The sequence below is a fragment of the Vicugna pacos genome, unplaced genomic scaffold (genome assembly GCF_048564905.1).
Source record: "Vicugna pacos unplaced genomic scaffold, VicPac4 scaffold_21, whole genome shotgun sequence".
NCBI lineage: Eukaryota > Metazoa > Chordata > Mammalia > Artiodactyla > Camelidae > Vicugna > Vicugna pacos.
In genome coordinates, this window is record NW_027328742.1 from 20,251,974 (window position 1) to 20,279,479 (window position 27,506).

Here is a 27,506-nt window from a genome sequence, read left to right on the forward strand (position 1 = left end):
AAATCTCCAGTTAACAGAAACAAGGGAAAAAACTAACAGTATCTCAAAGATCCCCACAGGTCCAGTTAATACTATATCCAGTCGCCACAGGAGATGACAGGTTGTCAGAGTGCTTCATGACGTTCGTCATCAGAAAGGATGTTGTGTTGCCAAACATTTCTGTGATCACAATGTACCTTCATAAGACTACATTTTGCAATGGTTATTTCAAAGAATTAAATTTACAGAGATTGGGTGATGGAAAAGATAGAATGCTTCTAAAAGTGTAACTTGACAGTTCTAAGTGTGATTTTTATTATACATAGATCTTTCTCTGGAAACACTTTCCCTGTGAAGGTATAAGCAGGTCTCAACAGACTAAACCGTACAAGCACTTGCTGCAGACAATTTGGGGAATTACATAAACGCATAAAATAGTTACGCCTCAAGTAGGACTTGGTCCTGTAATGCTAATTTGCATTTAGGCACCTTAAAGTGCTTTAGGAGATGTGAGTAGAATGGGCCTGGCGGCCAGGAGCTCACTAAAAATACTTATCACCTGAGTCTCATTTTATCCCCTTTGATAAAATATTTCCCATGCAAGAGCTACTAGTCTTCCTTCCCTATAATGCTTGAAAAATCTGCTGAGAGTACTCAGCTGTTTCTAGATAATAATTTAATAGAATATCAACATAATCTATTCATTCCACAAAGCAAAATCACATGGCTAATAATGGGAGTGGAAATTTTACTTTATTTTATGGTATAAAATATGAAACAGATAAAGATTATTTTTCTGAGCAATTAAACCCCGGGGGAAAAAAGAGAAAGTTATTCAACAAACAAGAATAATAAGCTCCTACAACGTCACAATGTTCTCCCCCACCCCAAAAGCTGTCCTCTGAGAGTTGGTACATCAATATCAAGGAGACTTAGGATTTTTCTGAAAATCAGTGAAAAACATAAGAATGCACCATAACTACTACAGGGAATGGTGCCTGTGTTGCTGCCATGCGGATAATTCTAAAGGGGAGCCTCCATGTTCCTAAAACTGAAGGGAAAATCCTTGCAAATACTGGCGATGTCTTCTCTGCTGCATCAGCGCACTAGAGACGGGGGGGTGGGGGGGTGAGACAGCAAAGCAGAGCGCCAGCCTTCCGGAAGACACAGACGGTCACGAAGATAAACGGAAGCACTGCCTCTTCAATGAACTCTTTCTGGTTATGTTAAACCAGACAGCAGTGAGACAGCTGGAAAGATATTTCAATATCCTTAATGAACAAGGAAAACAAAGTCTCCCGGTAGAAATCTGAATGAAAAATAATGGGGCGGGGGCTGGACCTCTTCTCCCTACTCGACTGTCCACAGACCTGCAGGTTGGGGTGGTAAATGGGTTTCAAAAGGCAGCTTTCAGTCCATATTAAACTTCAAATAAAAGGAGCAGAAAGTTCCTTGAAAGTTATGTTTTAACTTTTCCCAGGTAAACACAGTTCAAAGCTTACCCATCACTGTTTCATTATGCTCACGGAGCTCCATACTGGTCACGATGGGACATCATTTTTGACACTCTAAGTTTGACACTACTTAGGGACTTTAATAAAGTGAAATACTGCTACCAGACTTCTTAGGTGTGAAAGAAAACCCAAGTGGTATTTTATCAGTAACACTGCTTCTATAAAAACGCTGCTGTATGACACACCTGCACACACATGTCACAGAGACAGAAACCTACGTGCATGCACAGAGGTGTGCACGCTTGTGCAGCAGCCTACGTCCACAGGTGCAATTCTGTGTGGTTTTTCAGATACAGACACTCACTTGTAACCTTAAGACTTCTGAATGACTCTAAAGTCATATACAGTACACGGCAGACAACAATCTTATACAAGAGGCTCAGTTCGACAGGAAACAGACCGCATTTGGCATTACGGGCAGGTCTCACCGCTGCCCGGCTTGGGCTGCACACTTTGTGCTGAGACGGAACGTGCACATCTCCCAATAACTGTAAATCAGGGTGAGCAGAGACAGATGGCACTGCTGGGAAGATTTTATTGCTTTAAGGATCCAAAGGTCAAGACTGTAAAAGACATTTCAAAGCGATTTTATTTCCAGTACAGCCTCTAAATTTGGGTAAGTACAAATAAAAACATGTCTGCAAATGTGAAAAACAACCACACCACGAAGGTGAACAAGATTTACAAGTTACAATATTTGAAGATAATAATTATCTCCAAAACACTGTTGATACTTTAGCTAGCTTATCAAAGTCTGTGGTAAGCAGAATTCTACGACACATCTCACCCCTCAAAATTCTCTGGTTCTGGGAACCGCCCCCAACCTTGAGTGTGAGCTGGGTGCGCTTATGATGAAGTAGCAGCCCCACATTATGTTTTCTGTGTGGCAGGAAGGATTTACAGATGCAGTTGAGGTTCTAAACAGGCTGCTTTTGGAAAGCAGGAAATTGTCTTGGGTAGACGTGACCTAGTCGGGTAAATCCGTCGAAGTCAGAGAGATTCAAAGCCGGAGACTCTCCTGGGGCCCCGAGGGAGCAAACTGCCAGGCCGTGGAGAGGCCACGTGGCAGGAAGAGCAGGCAGGCTCGAGGACCAGGGGTCGGCACCCCTTGGCAAGCAGGAGAGCGGGGACTTCAGTCACACAACCACAAGGAGCTGAATTCTCCCAACAGTCAGTGAACAGGAAAGAAAACCCCAAACCTCGGATAAGATCAATTCTGAGACCCTGAGCCGAGAACTCACTAACCACTATGTGAAGTCACTCACCCTCCAAAATTGTGAAATACTAAATTTTTGTTGTTTTAAGCTGCTAAGTTTGTGGTAATTGGCAAAAACTAACACAAAGTGCATGTCTAAACACAGTAAAAGTCAATGTAAAAAATTAACACTATGTCTCTACAAAAGACTCTTAAGGCACCTACCAAGTTTAAAAGGAAAGACTCACAGGTGGTAACGATGTAGAAAATACAAAGCTGACAATCCAAGAAAACAGTCCTACATCTCAAAATATTAGTAGGAAGAGACAGCAGGAGGAGACAGCCTAGCTCAGGAACAAGACAAGGATGCCCATGCTCCCCACCCCTGATACCACAGCATGGGGAGAACCTTCCCCAGCAATCAGGCAAGAAAATAAACAAATAAAAGGCATCAGAACTGGGTAGGAAGAAGCAAAATTGTCTCTGTGTGAAGCTGACATGATTTTATACATACAAAATCCTCAACACCCCCCTAAAAACTGTTAGTTCTAATCAAGAAATTCAGCAGAGCTGCAGAATATAAAATTAACATACAAAAATCAGCAGCATTTCTATACTACTGAGTAATAATGAATTATCTGCAAAAGAAATAAAGAATAATAATAAAATAAGAACAATTTCATTTACAGTAGCATAAAAAACAATAAAGTACTTAGGAGTAAACTTAACCAAGGAGATGAAAAATCTCTACTCAGAAAACTACTAGATATTAATGAAACTAATAAAAGAAGACACAAATAAATGGAAAAGAATCCCATGTTCATGACCGGAAAAATTAATATTATTAAAATACCAGTACTACCAAAAGGTATCTATAGATTCAACACAATCCCTATTATGATCACAATGGCATTTTTTAAAGAATTTTACAGAAATTTTAAAATTTATATAGAGCCACAAAAGACCCCAAATAGCCAAAGCAATCCTGAGAAAGAAGGACAAAGCAGGAGGCATGATATGTCCTGATTTCAAACTATACTACAAAGCTACAGTAATCAAAACAGAACAGTACTGGCATAAAAACAGACACACAGATCAATGGAACAGAATCAAGAGCTCAGAATTAAACCCCAGCACTTACAGTCAACTAATATTTGACAAGGGAGCCAAGAATACTCAAGGGAGAATTCAAAAATTCAGTCTCTTCAATAATTGGTGCTGGGAAAATTGGACATCCACATGTAAAAGAATAAAATTAGACCCTTATTTTACATCACTCACAAAAGTTAACTTGAAATGAATTAAAGATTTAAGTGTGAGGCCAGCAACCATGAAAATCCTAGAGAAAACACAGGAACAAAGCAACCTGACATGGGTCTTGGCAATGACTTTTTTGGATATGACACCTAAAGCATAAGCAACGAAATAAAAAAAATACACAAGTAGGACTACATCAAATAAAGAGCTTCTGCACAGCAAAAGAAACATCAACAAAGTGAAAAGACAACTTACAGAATGGAAAAAAATATTTGCAAACAAAATAGCTGATGAGGGGTTAATATCCAAAATATACAAAGAACTCATATAACTCAACAGCAAAAACCCACAAATAATCCAATTAACCAGTAGGCAAAAGACCTGAGAGACATTTTTCCAAAGAAGATATATGAATAGCCTACAGGTACGTGAAAAGATGCTCAACATCATTAGCCATTAGGGAAATGCAAATCAAGCATACACTGAGATATCACTTCATGCCTGTTAGAATGGTCATTAAAAAAAAAAAGTCAAGAGATAAATGGTGGCAAGGATATGGAGAAAAGGAACACTTCTGCACCACTGGTGAGACTGTATACTGGTGCAGCCACCATGGAAAAGAGTACAGAGGACCCTCAAAAATTAAAAATAGGACTACCATATGATCTAGCAATTCCACTTCTGGGTATCTATTCAAAGGAAACAAAAACACTAACTCAAAAACATATCTGCCCCCAACCTTCACTGCAGCATTATTTACAACAGCCAAGATATGGAAGCAAACTAAGTGTCCACTGATGAATGAATGGATAAAGAAGTTGTGGCATATATACAGTGGAATATTATTCAGCCATAAAAATGAGAAAATTCTGCCATTTGCAAAAATATGGATGGACTTGAGGGCATTATGCAAAGTGAAATAAGTCAGAGAGAGAGAAATATTGTATGGTGTCCCTTACATGTGGAATCTAAAATACACAAATCTCATAGAAAAAAGAGATTCAATTTGTAGCTATCAGAGGAAGAGGGAAGAAGGCAGGAGGAACTGGAGGACAGTGGTCAAAAGGTACAAACTTTCAGCAGTAAGATAAATAGTGGGGGAGGGTATAGCTCAGTGGTAGAGTTTGTGCTTAGCATGCTCTGGCTAAGGTCCTGGGTTCAAACCTCAGTACTTCCACTTTAAAAAAAATTAATAAAATAAAATGAAAAATACATAAATAAACCTAGTTTCCTCCCCCCAAAAAACAAATAAACAAAAAAGGTAAGTAAGTACTAGAGATGCAACGTACAGCATGAAGGCTACAGTCAACACTGCTGTACGATACAGTGGAGAGCTGTTAAGGGACTAAATCCTCAAAGTCCTCACCACAAGGGAAAAAAAGACTTTTTTTCTTTTTTTGCATTTTCTTTTTATTGTAGGTTTATTTTTGTATATTTTATATGAGATGATGGATGCGAACTAAACTTGCTTCAATATTCATTTCACAATATATTACATGTAAGGCAAATCATTATGCTGCACCCCTTAAACTTATACAGTGATGTATCCCAATTACATCTCGATAAAATGGGGGGGGCACTTAACTAATTATTTGAAATTGTGCCAAACTCTTGGCACAAAATAGATACCCATTTAAATTATTTATATTGCATATTTCACTATGAAAGATTTGTAAGAATAATATTCACTTCCCTCTTAGCCAGTGTGGTGTGGTATGACAATTTTTTGGCAGATAACAAACCTCTAAGTTTCCCCTTAAGAGATTTATTGCATTGGGTTATATTTTGTTTTACTGGTATTTCAGTAAAATATAGCTTTTAAAAAATATAGTGCTAAATACATGCACTTGTATTTTCTTCTACCTCTCTCAAATTGACTTTCTAATGGGCCATTATAAATATAGGAATTTATAAATAGTTCAGTGAATAAACCGTATTTTAGAAAAATGGGCTATGAAGATTTTAAAGTATTTTAGCAATATTTCTATTGACAAATTAAAATAAACAAAGCTCTTGTTAATATATTTCTGAGACTAATCTCTCATCTCCTCTACACTAAGTCTCCATCACCAGATATGTTTCTTGGAAACAGAAGAGTGAAATAAACCGGATTAATAAGGCATCCTACAAAATGGAATATGTACTGGTCCAATTTAGGGTACAATAAAGAAAATATATAGCATATATATATAACAAATTGATAAACTGCAACCTAACTTTTCTAAGAGTCTTTTTCTTTAAATTTCTGACTACTGTTGATAAAGAAATATATGATGAAAAATTCTGGATTTCCTTTTATCCTAAAACTCATCTGGGAAGAATTTCATCTGACCACAGCTTCAGGTATTCCTCTGTCACTAATTAGAGAAATACTGAATATTTCAACTATAAATTACTTAATTATATTTGTCAGTCTGCTCTAAACCAATTAATTATTTACTTGTAAAAATCTTTGATGCAACGCTATCCAGAGGTTCTTTTCTGGAATACAGACCAGGAGCTATATTTCCTCTTCTACCCCAATTAAGCTGAAGAGTTGAGACAGTGAAATATATTACAATGATCTGTAACATTACTCACTATAAAGAAATGAAGCATGTTCCTCAGAATCCAAGTATCTACTGCTGTCCTTTATAAGCATTAAGTCACTGCCACATTCCTTCCTAAAAGAAGTTCCTATGATTTTTTCATAATGTAGTCTCTTCTATAAAGAACAGCTTTTAGCACAAATTAGAGTGTTTAGAAAACAATTTTAGAATCTTAGGGCAAAAAAAAAAACCCTTCCTGTATCAGGAAAAGATCATGTTATACCACTACCATTGTTTACCAACGGGCCCCTGGAACAGGGGAGATAAAGGAAGTGAAACAAAAACATTCTAGCAGCTGTCGGACAGATGGAACATATTCAGAGAGGCACATATAATTACATGTGTGTGCGCATATATTTGTATATATCCCTATAAAAATAGAATACATATATACATACATATTTATCATTCAGCCCTCATAATGACACTCCAAGGCAGGTATTAACCCAATTTCATAGATAAGGAAACAGAATCTCAATCATTAAGATGAAGTAGCTAACTCAAAGTCATGTAGCATCACCTTCTATTGCCCTCAGAGTTCCCAGTAAGGATTTGGCCGTCCTATTACAAACTACATTAGACCCTATCTTACTCCTTTATAAAACTTACTACAACTCCAGTTATACAGTTTCCTATGAGTTTTAGTTAAATGCCTCTCGCTCCCACTAGACAATGAGTTTCAAGAAGGCATGAACCATGAATACAGCACGAGGTAAATATCCAATAAATAAATTAAAGAGTGCTGTTTTGAAAGGCCACAAATTGGTATATTTATTTGAAAGAATAATTTGGCAGTATCTGTTATGATTTAAGGTGCACATACCCTATTACCCAGCAACATTATTTATAGAAATGGATGTAACTCTCTCTTGAATAGAGTGTGTGTGATGCTGTTGTATTGAAATATACAAGGCCTGGTCCTGGAGCTTTCTCTGTAAGGATTAAAAACAACGGAAACAGTGCAAGTGTCTCTCAATAAAGCAATCACTTAGTACACTGCGCTGTGTCTGAGAAAGAATACACACACCAGTACATGTTCTTTCATTTGTGTGTGTCTGAGTGTAAAGATACAAAATGAAGTCAGGAAGGGTTCTGCACGTGCAAGTCAGTGGTCACCTCTGGGGGATGGGAATGCAGGCGGACAGTGAAGGATCTTCATCACTTGAGAAAACCAGAGACATCTTATATTAAAAAAATTACAAACATTAAGCTTACTAAGTCAACAGAGAGAAAAGCCATTAACTCTGTGTTCTGTTAAAATGCATCCATCTGTGATCATATTAATCCTATTAGATGAAGGGCCAGAAGGGATCTCACAGGTCAGATCCTTCCAAGTGATTAAAATTCATCACTCCCTCCCAATATAACTGGGTATTTGGTCAGGTCTAAAATACCACACTGCAGGAGACATACGTGAATGCAGCCAGGAAATGAGGCTATTCCACCCAAGTGAAACTGCTTGGTCAAACTCTCTACTCTGGGTACTGGGAGAACTTGCTGTGACGGCCGATATGCTGAGACTACTGTAAGGTCTGTAAGTGCAGACTCCAAGAGGATCTGGAAAGCCAGACCCGGAATGTCTTATGTCTTGACTCGGCAGACTGACGGTAAAGGACGAGGTTGTTAAAGGCATACACGATAAAGCCTCCTGGAGAGGGAGGACTGATGTCACTAACCCTTCACAGAGGAGCCGCCCCAGTGCCCTACCAAAGCACAGTAAGCTGCTCTAGAAGCTTCCAACTCACTAGGAATCAGCTGCCACCTTTTATTAAAAAAAAAAAGTGCCTTAAATAGTCTTTTACATGACAGATACCTTTAAATTTAGTCAGAAGCCCCCAGGGTGTTTTAAGGGTACAGCCATCAATTTTATAATGGCAAGTTACTACTTGTTACCAAACAGAATTCTGTTGTTCTGAATCTTACTGGGGCCACTGGGGCAGCTGATAAAAAATTTCCTTGATGATGTCAATGGACGGCAAGTCTGTTTAAACAGGAAGCTGAGTTCATCACCACAGTAAATATAAGATCACACTGACAAATTTTTCCTCCGTCACTGGCCGGGGAAATCTGAATCTGCTGGGGATGGAGGTAACAGGGCTTCTAGAAGGCACCCTGGCCTTGCGCCAGTTTTCCCAGGCGGGGAAGGGTCAGTGGTGCACTCCTCCAGGTGCCCCGGTGTCTGCCCAGGCACAGCGCCCTAAGTGTGACGTAGGAGCAGCAAAGAAAGAAAACCCGATGGAGAGAGAGCGAGAAACCCTAAAATCAAAATCCTAAACCATCAACTTCTCAATCGACAACAAGACTTTATAACTGAAGCGGTTTCCTTTACCTGCGTTCAGCAGGGATTTGAGGTACTTCCCCATAGGGGTCTGCCCTCTTCTCCTTCCACTATAAGAATTAAATAGCTCTTATACCTAAAGAAAGGTCTCAGCCAAGAATTTTACACTCATTGTCCCTCTGGCAAGGATAATTTACACTTGCTTTTATATGTCTCATCTTGACAGATAGCTGTTTTGTAAAATTCTGCATTTGTGTATTTGCATTTTTTTAATTTTTAGTTTTTATTTTTTGGGGGGAAGGTAATTAGGAGATTGAACCCAGGACCTCCTGTATGCTAAGCATGTGCTCTACCACTCTAGCTATAACCTCCCCTCATTTGCATTTCTTTTTAAAATTAATACTGTATTTTTAAAAATTGTTAATTAATTTGCAAAGACACATTTTGTGGGTGGTTAGCTGTTTGTGCCACTGGTGGGAAGTCCCTACAACAGAAAGTTAGGTAACTGATTAGAAGTGAGTCATCTTACATGGGACTTAAAACATAAACAGAGTCAGCTTGATAGCATTCTGTGAAAGGATACTCCTTCCTTTTATGCAGTGTTTTTATCATTTAAAAAGCAATTCCTAAACTGTCTCCATCTTACAGATGAGGAAACTGAGCCTAAGAGAAGTTATGTGCATAAGAGTTGAAGCGGCTGACGCTGAACTCACACTAGAGAGCAGGGTTCTTAACCTTCTTAACCGACGCTAGCCAACCCACAAATGCCTTAATCAGAGAGCCTGCAAAGGCTTGTAGTGGAATGCAAATTGTGTATGCACCAGCATTTTCCTGCAAGAAGGTCAAGGGTTTTATTTGATTTTTCAAAGAAGTTTTGTGATACAAAAATCTTTAGGGGCCACTGAAGTAAAATGCATGGATTTTTGCATCAGACAAGCCTAATTTCAAATACCAGTTTTTCTATTTACTAGTAATGATCTTCTCTAAGTGTCAAAATCACCTCCCAGGATCCTTGTGAAGAGTAAACAAGATAATGCCTATAACGCACCTAGCACTGTTTTAAAAAACCCCTTACAGTAACTGCAGGCAGGAGATGACTGGCTGTGCCCCAGTATCTCCTGAGAGACTGAATACACAGACAGACAACGGCCAGACCATGTATAAAAACAGAGCTTTGAGCCACCGTCCTCAGCAAGCCGACCAGGAAGCCAGCCTTTTATCTTTCACAAACTGCCTAGGAAGCCTGCCTGCTCCACTCTGTCAGACTTGCAGGAGGCCAGGCTGCTCTCACTAGTGGTGATCCAGCAACTTCTGTAACAATCAGCCAGAATGGCCAGGACTTGATTGGTAACTGACAGCTTCCCCAATTTTTGTCCCCGCTTCCAACTTAGGACCAACCAGAGAAAGCCAGCTCACGGGGGAGGATTAGTGAGCTTGCCCACGGCTCCTTCATGCCTGTGGCCTCCAACCTGAAGCCTCCCCTCCTACCCACTATAAATATTTCCTGCTCTTCCATCCGCCTGAGATCTCTGCCAACACGCACACGGCAGTGGTCGATTCCCTTGCTCCGGCAAGCTCACAATTCACAACCCTTGCTTTTCATCTTGTTGGCCTTCACTGACTTCCAGACTGCTGAATTCGTCTTCCAGAGTAATGGAGTCTAGCTGGCACTTGACAGACAGATGAAGACTAGAGACGCCAGCCTCCCTTGCAGGTGGACACGATCAGGACTAAATTCTGGCTAGCAGGTTGGAACGCTGTGTGGCCAGCGTCCGGGGATGTGCCTTGGATACAGCAGCAAATACGCCCAGACCAGCTGTAAACAGGCCTGGTCTCTGAGAATCTGAGATCAGAACTGTCATATTAGCCCCAGAATTTTATGTAGCAGAAAAATACACATAATAACATTAATAATATGGCGACAGCTTCCATTTACATAGCCTTACTAAGTGGGAGGCACTCTTCTAAGCTCTTAGCAAGTATCAATCAATCAATCATTTAAAATAACCCTAGGAAACAGGTTCTCTTCTTACTTTGTTTTGGAGGAGATGTGGCACACAGAAGAAGTGAAGCAGGTTACGAAGTTAAGCCCAAGGATAAGCAGTTTTTAGGCTAGTTTTGGGGGGTTCCTATAATTTGTGGCTCAACTTAAACCCAATGAATGTGCCCTTAGAAAAGAACGTTAATCAACTTTTAAGTCGTCGAATCGGGGTTGGATGCGCAAGTCTGAATTCAAGGCCCACTTTCTCCTTCCATGACTCCCTCCCAAAGCAGGGGCAGCCCAGGTCAGACTGCTCCAGCACCTCCCTCCGCCCCCTGCCTGCTGTCCAGAGATGCAGGATCAAGGGTGATCTGCTGGGTGAAGTCAGCTTTAGCTTACAGAAGACAAGTCCTCGGTCTACTTCCAGGCTGGTGCTGGAGTGTTCATACGTCTAAGTGGACCAGCATCAACCTCCCCAGGCAAACCAGCCTCATAATCAGACCATCACTCTGCCTACCATTTACTACACGCCTACCCCATGTTAAGCAGCATTCTGAGGTCTTTAAAGAATCTCACAAGCCTAAACGTTGAACATACAACTCTATTAGAAAAAACAAATCTTTAGTTTAAAAAAAAAAAAACAACTTACCTTTATCATTCTGGATAGGTCACCAGCATCTGCTAGTTCCAAAACTATGTTTAGTTCATTATCCTCAATGAATGATGCATAATATTTAATTACATTTGGGTGGTTGAGTTGCTGAGAAAAAAAAACAGGCACCAAAAATTTTCTTACTGTACATTCCCAAGAGTCACTTACAGTTTCATAACTTAAGAATAAACTTAGTTAAAATGCCTTTCAAGTTACAGAAATCTTAATATGACTGTATTTTTCTTTAACCTAGTGAATTTTTAAACAAGTATTATAGTTATTGAAAGTAAAACTAGATAACAATGAACTTTAATATTCTTTACTAGAAATAATAAATTACACACTTAAAATTTTAAAAAGTATTGCTATGCCCAATAAATATACACATATGCGTATAAATGACAGAATTAAATCACCAACCGTCAAAAAGTATATCCTTCAAAATGGTAACTGTCATTTAAGGGCACTCAATAGCAAATGAAGTATCCCTTTTCACTCTTACTTTGACGTTAAGGCTGAGCCAAGGATAACTCCAACCAGCGGTAAAAATCTAGCATCTACTATATTGTATCTAAATACAGCTTTTACATCAAATAATACAAACAGTCTGAATTTATCTATGCGGTTGATTCATAAAATCCTAAGAAAAATTTCAGAAATATATGCATCAAGCTATACACATTTACAATCTTTTTGTTTAATCTTTAAGCGAGTTAACATATAAGACAAATAGTTTCTCAAAGAAACTTACTCAAGAATTACCCTAGCGAGTATGTGCATGATTATCTTCTCTTCTTTATACTTACAGGTTTTCCCCCCACATTTTCTATGATGATATATTATTTCTCTAACAAAGGTTTATTAAAGCAATGACTTCATGTAGCAAGAAATAACTACAACTTACAGAAAAGTGGAAAGCATGGTTCATTTTGATCTTACTCTTATCTTTTTGAATAAATCTGATTCATTTCAGGCACAAACAAAATTGGCATAAAAAAACCAAGTCTTATCTAAAAATTAAAAATATATTTCTCAAAAGAAATTTCACTACAATAAATGCAGTATGAAGATGACTAAAATTTCAGTCATATTCTCTGAGTGGATGAGAAACTGAAAAGATAATTCCGACATTCTCTTTACATCATCCTTTCTAAATCTGGAAAAAAGATACAGAAATATTATTTTTAAAATGGGAGCCATTTGATTCAGTCCACATTCTCAATATATCACATCTTGTGATATATGCGTTTATATTACTTAACATTTAGAACATGTCTAACTGGGATGGTCAAGAAAAACTTTCTTCAATGTTTTATGTCTTTTTAATTAATTTCCTAGTTTGAAATGGGAAAAAAAGCTAATCCTACCAAATGTTCCATTTAAATTATTTTATAATGAATTCAAAAGGTAACTGCATTCTTCAATATTCTGACTTCAAATTTATATATAATGTTATCTGAAATCAGTGTGGCCTATGTTATGTCTCAAAAATCTTTTTGCTTATAAGTGGATATTTTAATAAATCACTTTTATTTACATATTCAGTTCTGTACAAAACAGTCAACAGTACATTTGTTATTTACCTTAAGGAGATCTATTTCTTTGATACAATCAGCACGTGCTTTGGCATCCATTAAATCAAATATCTAAAAACAGAATCCAGAATTACTTAATAAAATAGCAACCTATGGTTCAAGCTAGCATGTAAGTCCACTGTAACATGTCACACATCATCACACACACTAGGAAGTGCTCTTCCCAATCAGCTTTGAGAAGCTGTGGAGGCCTTAGGTGTTTAATCTCATGTCACCACTAGTGCTTACATTTTTCCATCCAAAATATTAAAAATGGAAAAAGAGAACAGCTGGATATACAAAATCTTAAGTTCAAACAGAGCAGAATGGAAGTTGTGAGATTGTGATATGTTAATATAATCAATAGTTAAAATACTGAACAACGTGCTAAGTACACTGCATGAACTTACTCACTGAATTCTCATTTAATCCTTATGAGGACAGTATTAGCAGCATCCTCACTTTACAGATGAAGAGAAGCAGGCTTAGGGAGCTAAAGTTCACACAGCTAACTGATGGAGCGGCCAGAGGTCATCCTCCAGGTTGTCCCTCTGGAACCAGACACGTCCAAGCCCTCAACCACTGACCATCAACGTATACGCTCAGACTGGGTCTGAAAGGTCTAACGCACGCATCCTTGACGGGGCTGCTACCACTCCAAGGAGGTGAAAATTGGTTCTTCGGAGAGAGGGCTGACAAAGCCTTGCTCTTTTTAAGCACAGATTTACATATAACACATGAACAGGTATATCATATCTATGGAGTTCAAATTGCACGAGTGGGCTGATTAGGAAAAAATGTCCAAAAAGGCTCCTTAAAGGTGATAATAAAGGCAAGGTTGAGGAACGCTGATCGACTGTAAAAAACATGAAAATAAATAATATAGTCAAAGGGCTCTTTAGTATGTCTCTGAAAACAAAGAAGTGTCTCAATGGTTCAAGTGTGTGGAAAAGTAAATAAAAAAGCAATATGCTAAATACTGCAGAAAATACCTTAATAAGTCAATACTCCAAGCATAAATGAGGATAACATGTTCCTGCCCCTGCTCTTCCATCACTCACAAAACTGTGCTGAATGTCAACCGATTATTAGGTTTCATTATACACACAAGCAAGGAAGCAGCCTGCCGCCCTCAGGACGCACACCATCCGAGGCGGGCTGCAGACAGGGCCCGAGAGCCAGACCCGAGCCGGCCGGCTGCAGGCGCTGCTGCGCAGACTGACGTGAGGGCCTCGGGGTTGGGGGGGGCTGCCGGGAGGGAGGGGGGCTGGCAGGGGCCCCGCACTTGACTTACACCTGCAGGACAGTGTAATGCCCCTCACAAGGCTCCTCACAGAAGTAGGTAAAAATGAAAAGTTCACTACTGAAAGCAGTAAACTTCAACAATTTCACACAGAATAGCCCCTCATTCCCCAAACTGCCAAAAGATGCCAGAAGAATGGTGTTGCTGTACAGCAAGTTAAACAACAGTGGCCAATATTTACATCAACAGAAAGTTTTGAACTTGATGTTAGTTACCAGCATGAAATACACACACACAACACACACACACACACACACACACACACACACCACTTATGCTTAAAAACCAACGAAGCGAGAGAAGTAACTGACTCGCCGACTCGTGAAGGAGGACATCACTCTTGGGAACTACCGCTCACAGGGCACTTGGGATAACTCAAAGAAATTTGGGGTCTTGGACCTTGAAGGAATTCCTGGAAAATTTAAGGTGACAAAGGACAATTCTGGTATGAGCGATTAAAATGAAAAAATCGCCAACTTGGAGACACATGTAGAACTAACCTCCCAGTAATCAACGTCTCTATGATGGGAAAAACGTTAAAGCATAGAAGACAGCGAGCAAGACGAGAATAAGATGTGCTATGACAGTTTTAGGAACTCCTCCCTGGACACAAAATACCAAGACAGAAGTGTGCCACACAGAAATCACGAATCTTTAATTCAACTTAGAGTTAAATTAATTTACAATTACAAATTAACTTTTATTTTAAATTAATTTACAATTACAAATTAACTTTTATTTTAAATTAATTTACAATTACAAATTAACTTTTATTTTTAACTGAATCTCAATATGAAGTCACCTCTCAAACACTAAGGAAAGAAGCACTGGTGGCCATTTAAGGCAAAACTAAATTCTGAACCAAAAACATTTCATTGGAAATTCACAAGTATCTTGCTTTTTCTCTTAGCCATCATGTCAAGACAAAAATAAAAGCTGAATCTTTAGATTAAATCATTCCCAGTCATAGATTCAAAGCTATCTGACTCCATGAGCAAGATAAGGCAATATATACAGAAAAAAATCTGGATTTTATAAAAATATTTTTCATTAACTACTTACAAGCTAGTCTTCAGAAAGCATCTTTTTCCAATTCTACCAAAGTTTCTTTGAATTTTTAAACTGATTTTATACTTGCTAAGAACAAAGTTAGCAGTAGTGTTTTGGCAAATACTGGCTGATAAATTCTTGATATTCTCTGAATCCTTTAAAATGTCTTCTTTGATCGTCTTCCAATTTTACCAAAACTCTGAGAAGAGGAACAATGACTGGGGACAAGCAAGACGGGGTAGGGGGTGGCGTCTGAAGGGGAAATGCCAGCGCTGCTCGGAGAGCTGACAAAGTCCCAAGAAAGTCAACCGTGGAAGCCAGACCTTCAATCAGAGTTCAGAGAGGGCGGGAGAGCGGCTGTGGAAGACCAGGACGGGGTGGAAGTACGGGAGAGAGAGGAGAGCTGAGTCCCATGAGTCCCTCACTCTGTTTCTCTTCCTCCCTAAGCCTCCAGCACTGACCGCGGAGCCCAGGTGACCAGTGACACTGCAGGCACGAGCTGAGGGAGGGAAGCAGGGAGACAGGGAAGCGTATCTGCACGTGGAATTTCGAAACTGTCACAGTAGTCACATCTTAATTGTGGCAAAGGAATCATAGTGGGATGCGAGCAAATTTTCCTAAAGACGGGGGGGCGCAGCCGGGCACCATGGGCTCTCCGTCCCGGAGGGGCCATGCGTCCGGCCCACGCTCTCTGCCCCCGACACGGCTAGCAGCAAACACCCAGGGCATCACCAGTGCTTACAGGCCGCGGAGCCGTGACCCTGGACTTGGGGGACAAGGCGGAGCAGTGCCTTGAGAAGTGAGCTGAGGAGTCTGGGCGCTGCTTCTCAAGAGTCTCATGAAAGATTTGTGAGCAGAGAAGTGAGTTATAAATGCAGACTTTCAACACATGAACTCAACCAGCCTATCGAGGGCAGATTCTGGAAGCGCTGGGAACAGTGACACAGCCCTTTAGACAGGTAACACAGCCCTAAAATAACAAGTCTCACGAGGAAATCCAGTATCTGAGTCTTCATGGAGTTTCTGAAGAGGTGCTAGGAGTCTTCAGAAAAGAAGTGTCTGGTCAACAATGTTTTAGTAAACACTTTCCCACTAAGCTGCAGAGATGGCTTTTTAAAAGGAAGAACCATGGTCTTTACTGCTCAGCACAAGTGCCATACATCACAAAAATCAGTAACAGCTCTGAAATGCAAACAGATTTCTCCTCTTAAAGGTTTAAGAGACTGTCTCCTAATTAAATAAGCTAAGAATATCTTTGCAACACCACTTCTCTCTTGCATAAATTAGCAGATGTCCCAACATCTACACTAAAAAGCACAGGGGAACAGCAAAACCCAAGAGGGCAAACTGAACTTGGCACAGCGGGCAACACGTGTCCAAGGGTCATCACGGCGGGAAATGGGGGCAGCTGGAGGGGCACACATCTACCCGACACAGACGGGAACCACGACTGGGCAGATTAACTCAGGTCCATTCCAACGTCCAGTCAAAGGGAAGAAACGTACGGGCAACATGAAGCGATACAGACGGAGTTATAAGAGGCCTGGAAGAGCTTCTGTTCTTCCTCCCTCCCCCCCTTCCCTTCTTTTCTTTCTAAGTCACTTCGAAAGACAAGGTTCTGTGATTTAAAATGCAACCACATGAGAACAGCACTCTGCCTCTGTCCACACTCAGAGTGGAGGAGGGGGCTAGGGAGGCCGCAGGGGCCTCCGGCCAGTTTCTCAGCACCCCCCAACCCCGCCCTGCCGCAGACCAGCAGCTGTCTTCTCTCTGGTCCGTGCTGTGTGTTCTGCTGGTACTTTATTTTGAAAATAACCAATTTGGCAGATTATTGCCCCCCTGGAGAATCCATGGTGAGTCCTTACTCTCCTCCTATTCAAACTCCTGTTCCTGGTTTCAACGTTCCGCAGAACCCGGTCTCGCCTCGACAGCCTGGCTTTCGCTCAATTCCACCAACTCCAACAGCTCCAACTGACATCCCCATTCCACCAAGTATTTACATCAGGAAGCCACGCCCAGGGTTCAGCAGTTACTTGTTCTAGATACCTCTCTCTCCGAGAGGGTAGAAATAGAATCACTAGTTTCTTCTTCCCCACTTTGGTGCCCAGAGATACTCTGCAGAATTCGATACCTTTTAAAAACGGATCAAAGAGTTCTTTTGCAAGGAAATAATCATTCTTAAAGCCATCTGTGTCATAACACTAATACTTGCATTTTAGGCTGTATTTTCTCACTAAAAGTGGCATGTGGCGAGAGGGAAGATGGCCGCCCTCACATGCTGCCAGTGAGGCGGTCAAAGGGTGCGAGTGTAGGGTAACTTGGTACTAACTCACAGCGCCAACCACGCATCCCTGCGCTCATCACTTCCCTTCTCAGGCACACAAGCAGGGACGTTCTTGCACATGTGCTCCGGGAAACACACGTGTGAACACCATGGAAGGGCTGTTTGTAACAGCAAACAACTGTGCACAACCTAAACAGCAGGCAGACGTAACAAAAACTGAGCACCAGACACATGTAAACGAATCCTAGACACACACGCATATGCGCGCACTGTGTGTGTAATACGCACAAAGAATAAAGAACCGCCACACGCACCAGCACGTGACTACATCTATTAAACAGATTTACTCAGAAACGTACACAGATAGAAGGGGGGAAGCTCCAAAGAAAAAGAAAGGAATGATCAACACACAATTCCGGACAGGGACGGGAGAGGCAGGCTTGCATCAAGTTACTTTTGAGGTTTTACTTTGCGAGCTGAGCGCTGCAGACGAGAGGTTCTTCACATCTATCACATACGCCCATAAACCTTTCATAAATATTTACTGTTTCCTTAAAGATGTAAGTGAAAACTGTTCATCTCTGTAATGGCTGTCACAAACATACTGGTCCTTCACCAAGTTTATATATTATATATACTTGTAAGAGGACACTGAGGTTCCACAGGTCTCAACCAAGAAGAGAACCCAGGGCTGCAGAGTAAAATGTGAAGCCCACAGGCAGGTGTGAACAAAAACCACCTTCCCTGGAAAAGGTGAGGAAGACTGTCAAGCACATTCTGAGGCAGAAAGGCAAGGGCTTTCTAGACCAGAGGGCAGGTGGACGGAGACTTGCTAGACTCCGGGGGCAGTGAGCCGCCCGGGACTGTGGCTCAGCGGGACGAGTCCACAGGGGCGGGGGCAGGACTTGGTCAGCGGGGACAGGCTGGGACCTGGGACCTGGGACCTGGGACGCAAGGCTGCAATGCTTGCACCTGACTGAGCAACAGAACACACAGAAACTGGAAGGGACTGAAAAGAATTGCGTGCCTGTGTGGTGGGGGCAAGTGATGAACAGTGATACAAAAAAACCAAAGATCCAACTGCCACTTCGGAGGTGTGGGGAGCAGCGGTGGGGGGGGGGACTGTGGCCCCTGGGCACAGCAGCAGCAGTGGGGTGGCGATCACCTAAGCCACCCACCCCCACCCCATCGCCCCACCCCCACCCTCATTCCAGATCCCGGACCCCCGGACCCCCCAGGCAGCAAGCAAGGGCACCTGCTCCTTGTCCTCGCCCCTTTCTGCTGCAGCACGAGCCCCAGTAAAGCCTCCCTGGGTCCCTCCTCTGCCCTCTTATCAGTTTCTACAGATTGTGGAGCCAGAGAATCCTGGTCGGTAACAAGAGGAGCGGGAGAAAGACACACGCACCCGAGGACAAGCGGAAGGAGTCGGCGCCGCAGCGCAAGGCTGACCCCAGAACCGCACAGACGTAGCACGCGGTTTTCAGCAGGGCCGCAATCCTCTCATTTTACCAACTTCATTTTTTAAAAATTTTCCAGTAAATAAAGTTCACTCCAGTTTTCCTTTATTGACAGTGCGGTTCTCTCCGCAAGCTTCATCCCCGCCCTCCCCGCCCACCCCGAGCCCTGCCGGCAGCGCGCCGCCCTCAGGCAGCGCAGGCTCTAAGTCCCTCCCCTCCTGCGGGGCCCACGGCCACTGGGCCTGGCGGGGGACACCGCTCCCGCTCACGTGTCCAGCTGGAGCAATGGTCACAACTCAGATCCGCCTCCCAAAATCTAGAGCTGTGACAGCTTTTCTAAGGTCATTCCACTCGTTATTCAATCCGGGTGAACAAAGCCAGTGAAATTTTAAAAGTAATATTAAAACCAAACATTAATTTCCACCATGTCCTACACTCAATTCCAGCTTTTAAAGCACAATTTTTATTCTTTCCCATCATTCTCAACTTCAGACTGTCATCACCCAATCATTCAGGACATACTTTTCTCTATTCACTATTCACACAGTATAATTTTACACTGATTTAGATAATTAAAGTCATCTTACCTGCACTTTTTTTAAAGCTACTGGAACTCCATCCAAGAGACAGGCTGCTCTGTAAACTTCACTAAATTGCCCGCGACCAATTTTTTTTCTATTTGAAAGTTGGCTAACGTATTATAGCCCATATCGGGTCGTAAGGCCTTCTGTAATTAAAAAAGTCAGAAAAGTTTTCAGTCACATAGTGTACACACAATCGTGGATTGTTTTCACATAAGCAGGTGATTCCTATGGTAAACCTGCAGACATCCATTCACCCAACATGTATTTACTGAACCATTCACATATATAAAAAAATACACACATACATTCATTTAGTCCAATCTGCCACCTAATGCATGAAAATCTTCTCAACTTCCTGAAAATTATTTAACTTCTGCCAAGAACAGTTCCAGCAGCAGGGAGTTTACCACCTCCTCATCACTTTTTTAAAAAAAGAATTACTTTTTTTTAAGGCACTTCTAAGGTTCACAGCAAAACTACGAGGAAGGCACAGAGACTCCCGACACACCCCGAGCCCACAGATGCACTGCTTTCCCAGGATCAGCGCCCCCACCAGAATGGGCCCGTGCCACCGACATGCCACCACCACCCCGAGTCCATTGTTCACACTAGGTGTGTGCACTCTCTGGGTCTGGGCACACGTATCACGACGTGTGTCCACAACGACGGTACCGGAGTCTGCTCTGAAAATCCTGTGCCCCGCCCTTGCATCACCCCCCACACACACTGGGCTTTTCACTTCTTCCAGAACGTTGCATGGCTAGACTCTTACAGGACGGAGCTTTTCAGACTGGCTTCTTTCACTTAGTACATAGTTACATTTTTAAACAATTTTTTCTATTGTTTGTGGACAAAGTCATTTCTTTTTAAAACTAACACTTTTCAGTACTTCCTAAGTGCCAGGCGCTGTACCAGCTGCTAGGGAAAGAGGTGCATGGGAGATGCGTCTGCTCTGACAGAGATGGCCCAAGTACATAGAAGAGGCTCTCAGCGGTGCTGGGAGAGACATAATTACAGGGTGTGGAGGGAGCACAGCACCCATTCCCATTTTGAGGCAAAACTCAACATCTGACACATTTCACCCATTGTTTATGGACTCATTCATTCATTCAATCAGTCGCAGGATAAACATTAACTCAACACCCTCTGCAGTCGGACCCTGTCTACTACTGGGGTTACTACCTACACCCAGGGAACAGTGACTTTTAAGCTTCCACTGACACTCAATATCCATACCTGTAAAAAATATAACAGAATAGTCTAGTTAGCTATCATATGCACTTACAGCATCTCTTTTTTGGCTAAAAATGCATGGGCCTTTTCAGGATCCCTGGATTGCTGGCAAGTACACTCCTGTAGGCCTTTTAGCCCGCTGCTCTCATCCTTCTGGACTTCCTTTGCTCTCTGAGCCAACTCGGTGTAAACAAAACACTCTTGTGGGCCCTGACTGTGCACCCTCTAGTAAGAATGAACATTAAATACCTATTAATGCAGCCGAAGAGCATGCTGGTTCCTAAACACACTAAAGTCAATGTGAACGTGCAGCCCCCCAGACAAACTCTGGTTAAGGCTGACAACTCCATGACTTACACAGAGGGCCATGGGCTATTCTGACATATGGGCAGTACATTACCCCCCCACCCCCGTACATGTTATCTTGTTGATTTCACTACCTCTGTCAAGCTAGCAAAAATGTTACAAAATTCTACTAAAGTTTCACTGTCATTCAAATGCAGTGTTTCTCAAAAAGAGAAAAAAAAGTAATAATTTCTGTTATCATATTTTTCTTTCTTCTGAAAGCCCAAAATATTGTCAAGAAAAATACCATTCTTCCTTTAAGACATACAAAGCAACCAGAATACAGCAGATTTCACAAATTCATTTTACAGATATAAAACCATAAATAATCATTATAATAAAATAAAAGTAACAACTACCACAGTAATGGAAGGTTCCATTTTGGCATCTACAACTTAACAGGGCCTATATATTAAGGCTTTATATGCCACGCACTTCAATTTTCATGACAATCCTATAATGTAGATGTCATCAAACCAAACCTATGTCTATCTGATCCCAAGTACGCCCTTTGCTGACTGTCACAGTTACTGAACAGTCACCTACAACAGGAAACCAAGATGCTCTGCAGATATTTTCAATTTCAGGTCTTTTCATGAAAAAACAAAACAAAGCTGGGAATAGAGACGTATGCTGAAAACAAAAAAATAAAAGAAAAATAAAATTACAAAATAAAGGGAAACAAAACAATTTACCTTGCTGCTTGTTTATATGATTTCTTTTCGTAGTTGCTGAGATCCATTTATAACTGTGTGACGGTGACCAAACAGCACCCATTTAACAAAGGAAACTTACAACAAGTCTGCTTCTCAGATCAACTGATATTAGCAACTTTTTTAGTTTTCTTAACTTCAAATGAAAGTTTCATTTCAAGAGGAGAGACATTTTTCAATTGTCCATGCTTTTCTAAGAAATCTTAAAAAACATTTTTTTTTTGAATTGACACACTGGGGTAGTCTGTAGCATTTAAGAAATAGATTTCCTTCCTCTCCCCAAAATGCACAGACCATCTTTCTCCTGATGAACACTCGTCATTCTCAACAGTGAAATACAGCTTCATCATTAGGGCTGCTATCACACAATCCACACCCTTTAGATCTGACTGGGAATTCCATCTTCTGCCTGCACAATAACTGACAAATATTAGCATGAACTGCTAAGGCAGTGTGACAACCGCATGCTGAGAGCAGAGCCTCACTAATGTGTTTTGGCATGCAGGTTTGTAATCACACATTTACATATGCAATGACCTATATTTGCATGTCAGATCACACACTGTCTTGGTTTATTAAGGCTGGGCACCTCCCTGTGCTTGGCGGCCAGAGTGGCGAGAGAGGGCCAGAGGGCAGTGTTTTTTGGCAGTTGAGGGATGAACTGCCACCGAGGATTAGGCTGATATGTCCTGAGCATTAGACACTTCATTAGACGTAATCTGTTTAACAGTGGGCAGTGTATGTAAACTTCACAGCCCATTTGAGGCACCTTTTCCCCCCATGGCCTTTCTTCAAAGGGCAGTGTGGGTGAGTGACAGCTTGTCTCATCTGCTCCCATGTCCTGTCAGCCAGTGTAGATGTGCAGAGTTGACATGAGAAGGAGCATAGCTGCACATCCCAGCCATCCCGGTCCCTGTGCCATACTGCAGTTTATATAAAAACAAGCCTGTGCGGGATGAGGTCTCCTTTATGAGCTCATGGGACAGGCAACACACACACTGCGGTAATGAGTCTGGGATACTGCATCCGATGCCGTACTTCATTCTGATGAGTTATGTCCCATCCTAAGTCGCCAGTATTAGGTGCTTAAAATAAAAAGGTGTTATCATCAAATGAGTGCCCACTCAAGTAGAGGACTATTCTGAGGAAAAGCTATATTCTCTTATTTTGGATAATGTCCGATTCCCCATATTTTTAATTTAATATTAGAGTTATACTGGGAAGAAAATAACTCAGCAAAGTAATGAGATTCAAATGAGCAGAAAATAAAAACCAAATAAAATCCCTTAAATTGCCTTCCCCTGTTCTCATTTTGGCAGATAAACTGGGTCTCAGCCCCGCAGTCCCTTAATGATCAGGGTATTTTCTGAGCCGCACAAAATGGCTTTTGGATTTGACATGAGTCATTTAAAGGATTTTCAACTTTTACGGAAGAAAGAACCTACTCTGTTCCACCTCCAACAGAGGGCTCTTGTGTTACCTGCACATCCACCCTGGGCCTCCACATCAGCCACACCACTTGTCCCCTAGCACACGTGAGCTCTGGCCGCTCAGCGCAAGGCATTGGCTTGTCCCACGTCTTCTGAAGAACTGTGCTTCTCACCCTAAAAACTCAGAGGCTCAGCTGCCAGCCTGTCTGGGGACCACCCTCCGCCCACCCGGGCTCCAGCCTCTGCTCCAGCCTCCGCTCCCACACGACAGCAGTCAGCTCTGCCAACAAATCCTCAGTGCAGGCACCACGCTGGGTTCCGCACCGAACTGGATTCTAATCATTTGTTTACACGATGTATTTCTCCCTCCACTCATAGAGTTTCTCAAAGGCAGAAACCAAGTTTTATCCTTGTACCCAGATGCCAGGAAGGCAGCCTGACATGAAACAGACAATAGATATTTACTAAGTGAATGTCCCTGGAAGAACTCAGTGCCAGTGAGAAGACCCACAACTGCCTCTCACAGCTTCCCAGCAGAGGGAACGGACTCCCCATGAACCCCCAGCATTTAAGGACACTGAGTAACCCCCACTGACCCAGGGCAATGCGATGCGGACACTGAGCGCCGGGCGCCAGATGCACCCAAGACGCCCCACAGAAAACGCACAGGGTCCTCACTGAGTGTGCAAGGCCTGGGCTCCATGCCCGGACTCAGTGCTCAGTATCTCAGAACCTTTCTCAGCCAGGCAGCCACCCAGATCTGGCTTCCTCCTTTTCTCAGGTAGGGCAAGCAGACCCAGGCCCGGCATTGGAGTGTCAACCGGACAGCCAGGTGCATGGCACGAGCTCACTGTCACCTACAGCTCCCCTCCCAGGTGGGGCGGCATCCTTCCCCCCACCCTCTCCTCACAGGGCACTGGGGTGCTCGAGTTTTTAGGACTGTCATTCTTTAGTCTCTACTTCAGTGTCCTTTTTGGGTCCGTCTTCCTCGAGGCCCCAACTGGAGTCTATCTCTATCCTGCTAGACCCCTGTGCCAGCAGCTTCCTCACTGGGAGCAGGTGCCACCCGGGCCTGGGCTCCGTCTTCTAGCGAGTGTCCCCCAGTTACCACGTGGATTGCCTTCCTGGTTCATGGAAGGGCAGAGCCTAACCCCTGGGTCCCAGGCTCCATGGTGACACACACCAACTACATCTAACTAAAATTACTTTGCCCAAAGGCCTCCTAATTACCGTGGGGGGCCACCTCATTTATAAAATCACGTCTGGTGGCAGTTCAGCTACCTGGTTGGAACATGCTTAAATGAAGTTTAAAGTCACAGGCAAATGGAAGAGAGTAATTGTCTGAAAGCCCATGAACCCTACGAGTTTGACACTGCAAGCTCTTCATGACAGAAGAAACCGAGAAAGGGCACGGCTAACTCAGCACAAGGGATCTTCCAAAATTACTAAATAAAGACTACACACTCCATCAAGAAATTTTAAACAGATTCATTTATGGAATAAGTCTCAAAATGGAACTAATTAACATGGATAACGTAATTACAAGCCTACATAGGTTTTTTTATTATTATTGTTACTGGCTTTTTGTTGTTATTTCTTAATTACTAACTATAAGACACTTACAACTCCTTAAATAAAGGACATAATTAAAACTGATATTGGCAGCATTTGTATTACATTTTTGTGGTAAAGTACCATGTTTAGCCTCTTGAGATATGTGAATATGTGTCCTAACAAGTTATCCTATAGAAGAGTCCCGAAATATAGAAACACAAAATAAACATTCAAAATCACATGTGACAACTAAAAACAAAAAAAATCAAACCCTAGAGTGAAGGAAGCTTTATACAACACCTGAAATGTTCTGCGGTCTCACTAACGAATCTCTTGTCGATCTGCACTTTAATCACATACCACCAGATCCCGCTACCTGATCAGGATTCTACATGCCAGCCTGTGTTAACTGCTTCCTTCACAGAAATACTCCTCATTCTACAATAAAATTCATTCTGCTGTGCCACGGGCTCATATCCTCACAGGTGCAAACTTGTTAAACAATTAATTTCCTAGGACTAAATCAATTTCCTTAATTGACTTTAAACGTGATGGCAAGGACCTTTAATGAGCAGGAAGACAATTCAGGACAACGTTACGATGGTAATTCTCTCTGGGGATTAGAAGCGTCGCAGCACGGCCTCCACAGACTCCCCAGAGAGAAAGCGACTCCTGGTAACTCCTGGAGGTGCTGTTATCAGTGATCTAACAGACAAGCCACTGCTGATTACAGTATTTAACACCATTAATAAGGTTTATATTGTTATTGCACTTTTATCTCTTACTGGTGATTTTCATATTACCAACCATGTGATTTTAAAAGTCTTATTTTATATTAATATTCCTAAATTTCTCCAAAATTCAAAAGTAACAAAACTTCAAAATGCTTTTCTATTTTATTTGGCAATAAAGCTCATGCTACGTACGATCATTAAAAAGAGATTACTCATCTCCAAACTACACAAACTAGAATATCTTTTTCACAATATCTAACAACTCTGTTATGTATTACTTTCTACAAACCTCACTGAAAATAAAAAAAAATGAAACAACACTTTTTTTTTAAAAAACCACATGTGCCAGCAGAGTCTAATTAGTCATGCTTCTTTCCATCTGAGAAATGACTTCCCTAAAATTTCTTGAACTACTTCAGCAGTAACCTATTCCTAAAGATACTAAGGGTGGGAGATTTACGTCAGTTGGAACAATACGTCATTAATCATTATTACTGGCTTTATATCAAACAAAGGAGACAATTCATTGTAGCATAAGAAAAATGAGTGACCAAATATAACCAATTACCTGATTAAACATTTATAAGACCCTGGTGTTTGTATCATTTAAGCATCATTAGTTACACCACACAGCATAATAATCACTATATCCAAATTACGTAACCAAAAATACTGATTACCTTTCCCAGCATACCATGAGCAGGATAGTTAATTAATGACAAAGACATTCCCACCCGCCAGGAGCACCATCAGCTATACCCGTAAAATTAAATAGGGCAGGCAAAAGGCTCAGGGAGACAGAGACGGACGGAGACAAATAGAGGGAAGAGGTTTCCACAATTTATTCATTTATTCCACAATTATTAATAGAGGAGGGGGCAAACAAATACAAAAACAATAAAAAGACAGTAAGCAAATACACAGTAATATCTAATATTTAAGTACTATGCAGAGAAATACAATGGAGCGATACAGTGGAAAATGAGTGGATGGTTATTTTAAACTGGATAACTCTGGGAGGACCCTGCTGAGGGGGTGACCTTTATGTTGAGATTGAAAAACCAGAAGGAAAAGGAAGAGCAGAAAGAACCCCTGGAGAAAATGTCCTCGGGAAAGGAATGAGCTCGTGTGCTCAAGGAAGACGGGCTGGCGCGCGGGGAGCAGGGTGGAGGCGGGACGCGCGGGCGGCCACGCCGTGCGCCGCAGCAAGAGGAAGGACCCCAGCTGCCGGCAGGGAAGCACTGCGCCGTGATCTCACGCACACTCACAGGGAGAACTCACTCAGGACGCTGCGTGCACAAGGAAGTGGGGCGGAGGAGGAGGAGGATTGCAGGAGTGGGAGCAGGGAGCCTGGACAGAAAGGTAGTGGGCCTGACCTGACAGTTATAGTGAGACGCAGCAGCAGATGGAATCAGGATGTGACCGTGAGGCAGAGGCAGAGAAGATGCTGAGGAGTGGAGTCTGAGGAGTGGGGACAGAGCGGGTAAGTCATAGATGTGGGCTTGTGCACCTCGATGGACAGTGATACCAGTTACTGAGGTAAACAAGGCTAAAGAAGCAGTGTGGGCAGAAAGCGGTAATAAAAACCAAATAAAGGACGTAATACGATGCAGAAGCAGGCCATGGGCAGAGGAACCTGTGTGCCTAGATCATCGTGTAGAATGCAGTCACTGTCGCCATCACCATCGCCACCCTCTAATGAGGGTTAACCATCAGCAGCATCGTCATCCAACCAGCACTAACTACTGGCCCTACCATCATCATCCAACGAGTGCCATCTCTGTGCCCAGCACCACAGTGA

At 42.0% G+C, this 27,506-nt stretch overlaps 1 pseudogene; it reads right to left on the reverse strand.

Moving 5' to 3' along the window:
* LOC140694411 (serine/threonine-protein kinase Nek7-like) overlaps positions 1-27,506 on the reverse strand; it is a 74,363-nt pseudogene that overhangs the window by 38,336 nt on the left and 8,521 nt on the right.